Source organism: Panthera tigris, chromosome A3 (assembly GCF_018350195.1).
Source record: "Panthera tigris isolate Pti1 chromosome A3, P.tigris_Pti1_mat1.1, whole genome shotgun sequence".
Lineage (NCBI taxonomy): Eukaryota > Metazoa > Chordata > Mammalia > Carnivora > Felidae > Panthera > Panthera tigris.
The window spans coordinates 3,163,445-3,174,415 of NC_056662.1; the positions used below are offsets into that span (position 1 = coordinate 3,163,445).

Sequence of the window (10,971 nt, forward strand, 5' to 3'; positions counted from 1 at the left end):
AGTCCAAGGGGAGAAGAGCCAAAGACTCCCCAGCTCAGTCAGGCAGAGAGAGAAGTCCACCCTCCACCTTTTTGGCCTACCCAGACCCTCCAAAAACTGCGCAATGCCCATCCAAATTGAGGTGGCCACCTGCCACATTCAGTCTAAGGATCCACATGCTAATCTCTTCTGGAAACACTCTCCCAGACACACCTGGAAGTATGTGCCAATTATCCGGGCCCCTGAGGCCCAGTCAGGCGGATATAAATGCACCATCATGGCAGAATCGGGAAGGGACGTGCACAATCAGCTCTCTCCAGCAGTGGAAAAACCTTGAAGGTGCGTCTACTGGGTGGAGTATGTCCAGCACATCTCGTCCACCTGGAGCCTCAGAATTGACCTCATTTGGAAACAGGGTCTTTGCAGATGTAACCAGGTGACGATGAGGTCATAGTGATCTGAGGTGGGGACTAATCCAAAGCCTGGTGTCCTTCTGAGAAGGGTAAAGTTTGGACACCAAGGCACACAGAAGGAAGATGTGAGGACGGTGAGCGCCGTCTGCCCAGTAAGCGGTAACTGCATACTCACGCGGCAGGACTCAGGGGTGTGTGGATATGGCGGAGTCTGGGAAACACAGTGCTAGGTCACATGGGCAGTCAGCGTCACGATGGGCATTTGAGCTCAGACGTGCCCCTGACGAGAGCCCACATCCTTAGCTCTTTGACTATGTGGCTTCTCAGAGGGGAATGCGAAGGGTGATGCTATTAATCCAGCCTTGCAGGCGCACCGCACGTGAAGGCTCGTGAGTCCTCTCTCGGTCAGTCCGGGACATCGGGGCAAGTCCAATGGCACAGACGAGCCCATCGCTGCAGTGCCCACTGACCTCACCTCCAAGTTCAGGGGAACCTCGGGATTTCCCACATCGAGCTTCCATCCAGAACTTCCACGTCTCAGCTGCTGGACAACAGCAGACCCGAAGCTGAGCAGAGCCACCACTGAAACTGTGTCCGCTCCGGCAGGAACTGCTCCCAGGAGTTGTGCCTCCCACCACCTCCCCTCCTTGGACTTCATTTTAAAAATTCTCTGCGAATCTATTTAAAAACAACAACAACAACAAAACACAGATATGGCTCTTCCTTTTCTCTCTTCCTCCCCCGTTTATTCCAGGAGGTTCGGCCCTGGTGGTTGTTACTCTATTTGGAAGGCAAGAGGAGGTTAATTAGCTTTTGTGACCTGAGAACTCTCAGGGAAGATGTCAACCGATTCACTAACAGCTCCTCAAAGCTGGATGCGGTTGGAGGGGCAAGGTCCAGGAAGCACGATGCTCGGCCGGTTCAGTTGTGAACTCCACCCGGCAGGGCGGGGCAGGGGCTTGCAGGATGGTGTTCCCCTGAGCAGTCCAGGTGAAGATTCATCCCTCGCATGGGTCCTGTCCCCTGGCGGCCCCCAGTCCTCCAAGCCATGATGGATTCTGGGGCCGAATCTCACACTACATCATAGAAACCATCCCTCAAACCCACACGTGTCACATTTGGGCTCCCGAGCTTCTAAAACCATGGTGCACGGTAAGCCAAGGCAGAGGACCAGTGATGTGCCAGCCACAGCCTTCTAGGTTACTGCACCTGCAGACCGCCGTGTGAGAACGGGCCACTCCAGCGTCACCTGGGAGCCTGCTGGGAATGCAGAATCCCTGGCCCACTCCAGACCCGCTGAGTGGGAGTCTCTGGGCATGGGGGCCCCACAGTGTGCATCTCCACACACTCTCTGTGTCATGTGGACCAAGTCCGAGTTGTGCAGCTCAGGCCCAAGCCCCTTCTGGCCATCTGAAACCAGCACAGAAATCACCATCTGCCCCAGACAATCTGTCAATCAAGATGCAAGCCGGTGACTGTAATGGAAAGCAAGGTCTCCATTAGATTATTTTTTGTAAATTGAGATTTCTTGGCAATTTCCTTCAGCACGTCCTGAAATCACCGAGCAGGTGGAGGTCTCCTTCCTGACCCCTGGCAGCACATTTTCCTTGACCGGCCTTCTGTCTAGAATATTGCAGTTACCGTAATTACAAAAGTACTGTGGCAGTCACACGTGTGTCCTGTGTCATTTCTCCATGCTTGGCACAGAGCTCTTTCTCCCCCAGTGCCTGCCAAGTGCTGCATAATCACCTGGCCACCATGACCCCCTTAGAGGACTCCTCTCTCTGGCCCATGAAAGCATCCTGAGCCCCCGCTCGTTTCCTGCAGAGAATTCTGCTCACCATACATGTTTGTCTTCACCGGGGCTGTGAGAGCCGCGTTCTATTCATAATAACACAGAGTCCCCCAAACACAGGCTCTGGGATGGCCCCTGTGGCCACTCCGCCATGGATGTCACAGAGTCAGCAGCAACAGCAAGTGAGGCGATGGCCTGTTTCGGTTGAAAGTCCAGCTGGGTCCACATTTTCTCCACATGTGATGAGAAGTAGTTCCTTACATGCAGTGTTTTGAGTGGAGATGCTGTCAGAGTCTAGCCTTGAAGAGTCACAAGAGGAAGGGGGTCCGATTCAGGTCAGTTTGTCGGGGGCAGGACAGCCCAAGGATGTAGGAGCTTCCTGGGTGAGGGGCTGGGGTGGGACCGCAGATGAACAGGACAGAGGCAGGTTGGCCCTGGAGCCCCTCACTTCCAGGACCTCGGGAGAGCCCCAGTAATGCGTTTATGCTCACACGCTCTGCAAAACCTGCAAGGGGGAGACACTTCAACTTCAGTCGGTTCAGACCACGGTCTCGTGCTCCGACTCCCCTCCATCACGTCTCCCTCACACAAGATGGTGTTAACGGGGCTTGGCACGCCTGGGACACGCTTATTAGGGTTTAGTGGCAGCTTCGTACGAATTCGCCTCCACGAAGAGCTCCGTGATGCCAGCCAGCCCGGAGCGGCAAGGCCAAGCCTCCCACGTCCTCGCTCGTGGGGTCCAGGGCCGGAGGCCGCTTCACGACACAGGCGCTCAGAACCACGAGTACGCCGCAGAAGAGAAACAAGGCTTGGGACGTGTGGAGCCAGGAGCCAGGAGCCAGGGGGCAGGAAATCCTGACCACAGGAAAGTCACTGTGAGGACAGGACCCAGTTCTCATCAGCTGTCAGCAGCAACTAGTCAAAATGAGCATTGTCTCCTGCAAGGGGTAATTCATAACGCATAGATACGAGCATCAACACACCATTTATTTTTTTGATGGGCTGAAATGGAATTCATCAGAATTCTTGTGTCCGTAGGGCAAAAACTTGTCTGATGTGACAGTGAGCGTGTCCGTGAGTCGATCTGCATGTTGTGTGCAGTCCACTCTCCATAATAATACTAATTACAACACTTTTGGGCTGCCTGGGTGGCTCAGTCGGTTAAGCATCTGATTCTTGGTTTCAGCTCAGGTCATGATGTCACAGTTCATGGGATCGGGCCCCCTGCTTGGAATTGTCTGTCTCCTCTCTCTCTGCCCCTCCCCCACTCATGCTTACTCCCTCTCTCAAAATAAATAAATAAACTAAAAAACAAAACAAAACGCTTTCACCCAACCACACTACAAGGCACATGGAATTGGCTTTCTATTCTCTCTGTTGAAACAATACCACACAGGGGCGCCTGGGTGGCTCGGTCGGTTAAGCGTCCGACTTCGGCTCAGGTCATGATCTCACGGTCCGTGAGTTCGAGCCCCACATCAGGCTCTGTGCTGACACCTCAGAGCCTGGAGCCTGTTTCAGATTCTGTGTCTCCCTCTCTCTCTCTTTCCCTCCCCTGTTCATGCTCTGTCTCTGTCTCAAAAATAAATAAACGTTAAAAAAAATTAAAAAAAAAATACCACACAATCTTTGTCACATGAGGAGGCAACAAGTGTGCAAGAGAAAAACGTAGGAGGAAAATCCATTACATAATCAGGCAACCAAGTAACTTAAAAATTCAATAGTTTTCTAGAATTTGTGATTTTTTTAAACACATCAGCTTTTTAGAATTTAAATAAACCCCTTTCCTAACCGTTTTTGAAGGTCATTTTTTATTGTTTTTTAATGTTTATTGGGGGGGGGGGCAAAGAGAGAGGGAAAGAGAGAGAATCCCAAGCAGGCTCCATGCTCTCAGTGCAGAGCCTGATGTGGGCTCGATCCCATAAACGGTGAGATCGTGACCTGAGCCGAAAACAAGAGTCAGACTCTTAACTGACTGAGCCACCCAGATGCCCACATATTGTTTTTTAATTTTAATTTTGAGCCCAGAGCACCTGTATCTGAAAGGACTGACTTGTCCATGCGTTTGCTCAGTAGGGAGCACTGGTTCCACTGCAGGTGCCATGAGGCACAGCAGCCAAAAAGAGCGGCAGGCCCTCCTCTCTCGGAGAACGTGTTCCCACAGAGGGCTCAGATAGTCAACGTGGAGACAGATAAATACAGGACTGTGGGGGGGGGGGGAAACAAATGGAACTGGCCAGGGTGACCATCACGGAGCCCCGTGAGGGCGTGATGTTTAAGCAGAGACAAGAATGGGGAGGGACCAACAGGCAAAGCTGGGGAAGAGCCGTCCGGGCAGTGGAGTCACACGTGCAAGTGTCCTGAGGTTACAAGGCGGGAGGGAGTTTTCATGTTCTGGGAAGAGGAAGAAGGCCAGCAGGGAGGGGTGGGTGCTGGGGAGAGACGGGCTACGTCTGCCATGTGTTAGCCCTCCGTGTGCACAGCCACCGTCACATACACACATGACCTTGAGTGGGACTGACACAGACCCCCGTGTTCTCCCTCCGGCAAGTTTCCAAACTCGCCCTCAGCCCGCTCTGGTTACATGCAAAAGCCTTCTCGACCAGGCACCCCAGAATTCATGTGCAAGCGTGGCTCTGAGTGACAAGCCTTGCCAACGTGGGCGGAGAGCCTTTCAATTCAGGATCTTTCATGTGACACGTCAGCCCGCTGGGTCGGCCTAAGGGCAGCCAGGCAGAGACACGGCACCATCTGGACACCTTCTCCAGACGCCAAAGCTGAATGGATTCTTTCACAACCTGGAGACCACGACCCTTCCCCGAACACCACCAGCCAATTAAAACCCCGATTTCCCTCCTCCAGAGACTTAACGCAGAACCAGTCCCTGGGTGCATGCTCAGGAGTCTGCATTCCGGTTCCTCTTTGGAAATGGTGACTCCAGCCCTGTGCTGCTCTCAGAGGGCTGTTCTTACTGGAAGGGAGGCGGTCCGGAGAGACCAAGAGAAGGTGATGTGCGCAAGATCCCTGTTTCCCAGCAGCCTGCAGTGGAAGCAGGAACACCGACGTGGCCGTCCAGGGAGCCTGACACACGGCACCTGTAGATTCCACTCCAGGCGCCAGGAGAGACGCTCCCCGCGACCGGGACACAAGCTGGGGAGGAGCCCTTTGGAGGACAGCTGGATCCTTCCCAAGAGGTGGTTGTGATTACAGTGGCTGCCACAAAAGAAAACATGGGGAGAACCACCCACCCCAGCTGCAGTGAGCAGCCACCTCTGCCCTCCGTGGGACGTCGTAGGCACATCTGCAGATACGGCTCCAGGGTCCCTGGTCTTCACGGCCTTGTCTCCCGCAGGCCTCGAACCCCCAGAAGGTGGGAGCCATGTGCTGTTTGGTTCTGCGTGGTTTCAAGCAGCCCCAGCACGTGGCAGGAGCCCGGAACAGCTGAGGGAATGCAGTGAGTCAGGACCTGGCTCGAAGACACAGAGATGCCGTGGGTCAAAGGTAAAGCCGCAGCGCCTATAAAACCTGGAGCATCTGCTGGCCTGAGCTTACCTGACAGCTGTCTCCATGAGCACATAAACGCACCTCTGGGCCACCGCTGCTGCCCTGTATCTCTGAGCACACACTAAGGCATCAACACAGATGAATGACCACGCCGACCTCCCGTCTTATCTGGGCAGACGTCCATGAGAAATCCAACATTTGGAGAGAGAAACTGCGATCATCCAAGTGGGAAGCCCACCGGACAGAGAAGGCAACATGGGCAGGCGGGGGCAGGCGTGGCCCTACGAGACACTGTCCCACGGCACTGGGGTTGGCTGCCACCCGCAAGTGTCCACGTGCAGCCAGAGTGCCCTCCACCTCTCTGTGTGGTGTCCTGCCGTTCGTCGGGGTGGCCATTACATCACAACTGACCAGGAACAAAGCGTGGATATTCCCGTTAGCAAAGCCGCTGCCTGGTCTGTGGGTTGGGATAGACTTTGCGGATAGAAAAGCGGAAGATCATACGTGAGGATCAGCGTGTGCCAGTGCCAGCCCCACACCTGCCAGATGGGCCTTCTTCCAGTCCGTGCATCTTTTACCGGGTTCCCGACCCTGGGCCCAGCACTGTGCTTGGCAATGGGGGGCCTGCAGGCCTCTTTCAGCGTGGTGGTTAGTTCTGGTGAGGACGACCAACCAGAGTGACCAGCCAGAGCAGGCGCGTGAGGTGGCTGCACTCGTGATCAGTGCCACGTGGGACGTCACATAGGACGCCACATGGGATGCCACACAGGACAGAGCAACAGAATCAAAGGGAAGGCCAAATTAGGGGTGGGGTGGGGGGCACGAGGGCCTCTCAGGGGAGATAAAACCAAGCTGAGACCAGAGAGAAGGTGCAGCTGGGCGAATAGAATAGGACCTTCTATAAGCAGACGCAGCATGACCAAAGGCCCTGTGGTGTGTGTGTTCCGGGGATAGACCCTGACTGCAAGGGACCTGGAGGGCAACCAGTGTGGCCGCAGCATGGGGTGGGGGATGATCTAAGGGGGGACACCACAGTGGGGGGGTCATTGTGACCGAGGGCCTATGGGTGGGACACGGAGATGCCATTCGGCGGGGGCCCAGCTTTGACAGGAGGCCTGGGGAGTAAAAGGGGAAGGCACGTGCGATGCTTTTCACGCTGTCCGCAAAAATCACGTTTGCAAGGGTCCTGCGGTATGTGCATCCGAGCCTGGCTGGCTGTGTGCTGTGGTGGCCATGGCCTCCTCAGCGGTCCTCAGGCAGGGCTCTGTTTTTCCTGAGCTGCTGCCCATCAGCATGAACTCCCCACTCCGGCTTGCTCCACCTCATCTGTTCCCACTTTCCCCAAGTCACCGGAGCTGGGGCTGGAAACGGAGGACAGGAGAGAGAACCACCTGGTGTGGAAGAAAAGTTCCAGAACTGCCTGTGGATTAGTTTGCCCTTTCCAGGTTTTGTACCTTAGAAATTCGTCATTCCCTTCTTCCCCTTTCGGGTGACAGACAGTTCTCTCATGTGCTGCTGAGAAGATAATTCGGAATTCTGTTTATTCTAATGCGGTTCAAAATGTCTGTGACTAGCATTTGAAAATAGCTCTGGGTGTTAAATAGTGGCAGCCAGAAAGCTTCCGGAACCGGTGTCTCATCCTCTCCTGGTCTGCCAGCCGCTCCATCAGTCTGTCTGTCTGCATCTGCATGAACAGCGGGCTCCTTCTGCAGCAGCTTGTGGGGCGGGGCCCTCGGGGTGGTTTGGGATGCAGGGGGCAGGTGTGCGGGGCGCGCTCACTGGGTCACGTGCACGCTGCATGCCCGTGTGCTAAGCACCACGCTGGGCACCAGGTTGACAGCAGGGAAGGGGCCTGGCCAGGCCCTGTGCTCTAGAAGCTCAGTCTGACGGGAACACACGTTAGGGAGGGTCGCTCACAGTCCCCATGGTGAGGGGCTCCTGTCCCAGCCTCACTCAGGGAAGCCGCGAAAGATCTGGACTTTCTGAAAGTGGCTCAAGGCCCAGTGTGAGTGAACAGCAACAAGGAAGGGGAGGCAGGGAGGTGGAGAGGCCGCTGGTACGAAGTCTGAGGTCGGAAAGCCCGGGGCCCAGAGTGATGCAGCATCCGTGGGCGAGCGCCTGGGGCAGATGTGGGGAGGAGGGCAGCAAGCCAGCGGTGGGATCTCAGAGACATGAAGGCCCGGTCGGGTGGACAAAGCTGGGGTACGGAGGGGAGACCCGGGGAGCACCAGTCACGAGATCAATGTCCACACCCGCCTCCTCGGTGCACCTTGGACAGGTGGGCAGGTGAGCAGCTGGACAGATGAGTCTGAAGTCCTGTACCAAACACAAGGCTCAGAATGCTATGGCCCAGCCCCCCACTTCAGCTTCTTTTAATTGCTATTTCTGCTTCCTCTGTGACTCCCAGCCATGAGGACTGGCTTCTGTTTAGTTGAATTCTAAACTCCCGCCTGCCCCAGGACCTTTGCTCATGCCTTTCCCTCTGCCCAAAACAATGGTTCTTTCTCTCCCTCTGAGCAGTCATCACTGCCTCTAGGAAGGCTTCCCTGCCCTCTCCCTCTCAAGACTAACTCAAATCCTCCTATCATTCACTCTTGCAGCCTTCAAACTTTACGTGAAATTATATTCTTAAAACCCGTTACCTGTCTTCTCTATTAAATTTCATCTCTCTGAAGAGAGACAAGGGTCACATCTAGTTTTGCTCAACGTGCAATCTACAGAACAGGAGTGAAATCAGCACTATTTAGTAGGCAAATGTGTCGACCAGTGATGCTCTGACAACCCAGCCCACAGGGGGGAGAGTGAGGTACCCACCCTGTAGTGGGTGTGTTTCCTCTGGACCCTGGTGGGTGGCGGGGAGAGGCAAAACTGCCTTCAATCACCAGAAAAAGTCACCACAACCCCCTTCTCTGGCATCCAGGCCTCCGCTGATCTCTTCCCATCCCCTGGACTAGAACCATTTCACTGAATTTGGAAAAACTAAGTCACACGGTTTGGCATTTTCTCCATAAACCAACAGGAGATGAAATATTTGGACTGAACATGTCTTGTAAACAGCTTTCAATGTGAAAACCCAACATCAAAATGCAGAGACTACCGGCTCCCCTGAGCTCCTCGGGCACGGGCTTCCTCGTCACATTCGGGGAACATTTCCACCGGTGCCAGGGGCTGGGACACTTGAACCACAGCCACCGCAGAGCACGTCTGTCCCTCCACGGCTGACGTCTTTATTCCACCCATTCTTGCCCAACCATACAGGGGGCAGCCCCGAGAAAGGGCTCTTCAGCCAGTGTCCACCCCTGCTCCAAAGGGAACTTCCAGGATTTAGACTGAACATCGGGAACCAGACTACCTGGTCCAGGTCTGCTGTAAGCCTGGAGTCACCCGTGTCTCCAAAGTTCAAGCCAAAGGAGTTCCGCGGCACTGCCAAGGCCTGCCAAGCGTTTGTCCCAGAGCCCGGCCCGGTGTGCGAACCTGCCTGGTGCGTGTCTGGGCATCGCGATGTGCCGGTGACAGGAAGAGCCATGGAAATACGCAGAACGAGGAACAGTTGAATGCAGGATGCTCCAGCCAGGGACTGCCCGGCCCCTTCTGAGACTCATGCCCCCAGAGGGCAAAAAGGGGAGGCACAGGGGCTTAGAGACACGGCCCAGCCCCCTGGCCCACTCCCCGCCCTCCCGCCCTCCACTCAGCTCAGGAGGGCCTCCACCAGGCTTGGCTGCACAGGGAGCTCGCGGGGCAAGGGTGGACACCAATGGGTCTAATCCAGAATGCCCTCGATGGCCGAGATGCATTCGTTCCCCCAAAGAAACTGGGGGTGCCACTGTCCAGACTGTCCAGAGAAGAGGGCTCAGTGCTGAAAGGGTAAGAAGCAAATATCCACCATGAAAATCAAGCCAAAGTTCTCTCACCACACGGGTTTCCCAGCAATTCTCAATAGGATCTTGACACAGGGCTATAAAATAATATCGAGGCAACGATTTTACACCTTCCGTATTTCTCCTATTTCAGATCTAATTGACGTTTCAGAAAAGACAAGGCTCTTTTAAGGGGTGGTGTCAGGCAGGCGCTTTCCCAGGAGAAACAGAGGAAACTCCACCAGGCTCTAGGCGCAGGGACACATCCCTGGTCAAGACGGGAGACTCAGATGCTGCACAGACAGCAGTCACACTTGGCAGCATAAAAACTGAGAAATTTGACACAGCAAATGCCTTTGCAAACACATCAATAGGTAAATGAAAGCCTTGTGGGGTTTTTTTTGTTTTAATTTTTTTTTAATATTTATTTATTTTTGAGAGAGAGAGAGACAGAGTGCGAGCAGGGGAGAGGCAGAGAGAGGGGGAGACACAGAATGTGAAGCAGGTTCCAGGCTCTGAGCTGTCAGCACAGAGCACGACGCGGGGCTCAAACCCACCAGCCGTGAGATCATGCATGGCCTGAGCCCCCCAGGTGCCCCTAAATGAAGTCTTTGTAAAAAAATAAGTACAGACCTTCCTGGACTCACGATGGGGTTGTATCCCTATCAACCCATCCTTAGTTGAAAACACCATTAAGTCGAAAATGCATGCATACGCCTGACCTCCCACACCTCACAGCTCAGCCCAGCCTGCCTTCCATGTGCAAGAACAGTCGTGTGAGCCCACGGCTGGGCAGGACCGTTCACCCCAAAGCCTATTTGATCACGGAGTGCTGACTGCCTCGTGGAATGTACCAAATACTGTCCTGAAGTGGGAGCCAGAGGGACGCCTGGGTGCAGAGTGGCCACCAGCGTATGGGTTGGTGACACTCGTGGTCATGTGGCTAACGGGAGCCCGCGCTGCCCCACATCACAGGAGAGGATCGGACCACAAATCACTAACCCAGGAAGAGATCCAAACTCGCAATCCCAAAGACGCTTTCCACTGAGTGTATGTTGCCTTCACGCCACGGAAAAGACGAAAAATGGTTAGGTCAGACCATCGGCAGTCAGGAGCCGTCCGCATTTGCAGCAGATAAGAAGCAATGGGTGAACAGCTCCAACACGCACAGACCTCTGACAGAAAGGACAAGAAGAAACAACCCAGCCATTTGTCAATGAACAAAAGGATGTTCACAGTCAGTAAATCTCAAGAGCATCGCCAACCGATCGACAAACGTGAAAACAATTCTCAAACTCACTCGTCTTCAGGAAACGCTCATTAAAGCCACAGGAGTCGTCGCTGTACCCTCATCACACCGGCAATGATTTAGGGAGTAGCCACACCCAGAGCCGATGGAGACCCAGGCGGAAAGATCACCAAG

At 54.5% G+C, this 10,971-nt stretch overlaps 1 long non-coding RNA gene across 1 annotated transcript; it reads left to right on the plus strand.

Annotated features, from left to right (window-relative positions):
* The first annotated feature begins 453 nt into the window (after positions 1 to 453).
* LOC122237135 lies at positions 454 to 2,061 on the plus strand. Its single transcript, XR_006215336.1, has 2 exons — positions 454 to 544; positions 753 to 2,061. It is a non-coding gene; the product is annotated as an uncharacterized LOC122237135 (long non-coding RNA).
* Positions 2,062 to 10,971: the final 8,910 nt, after the last annotated feature.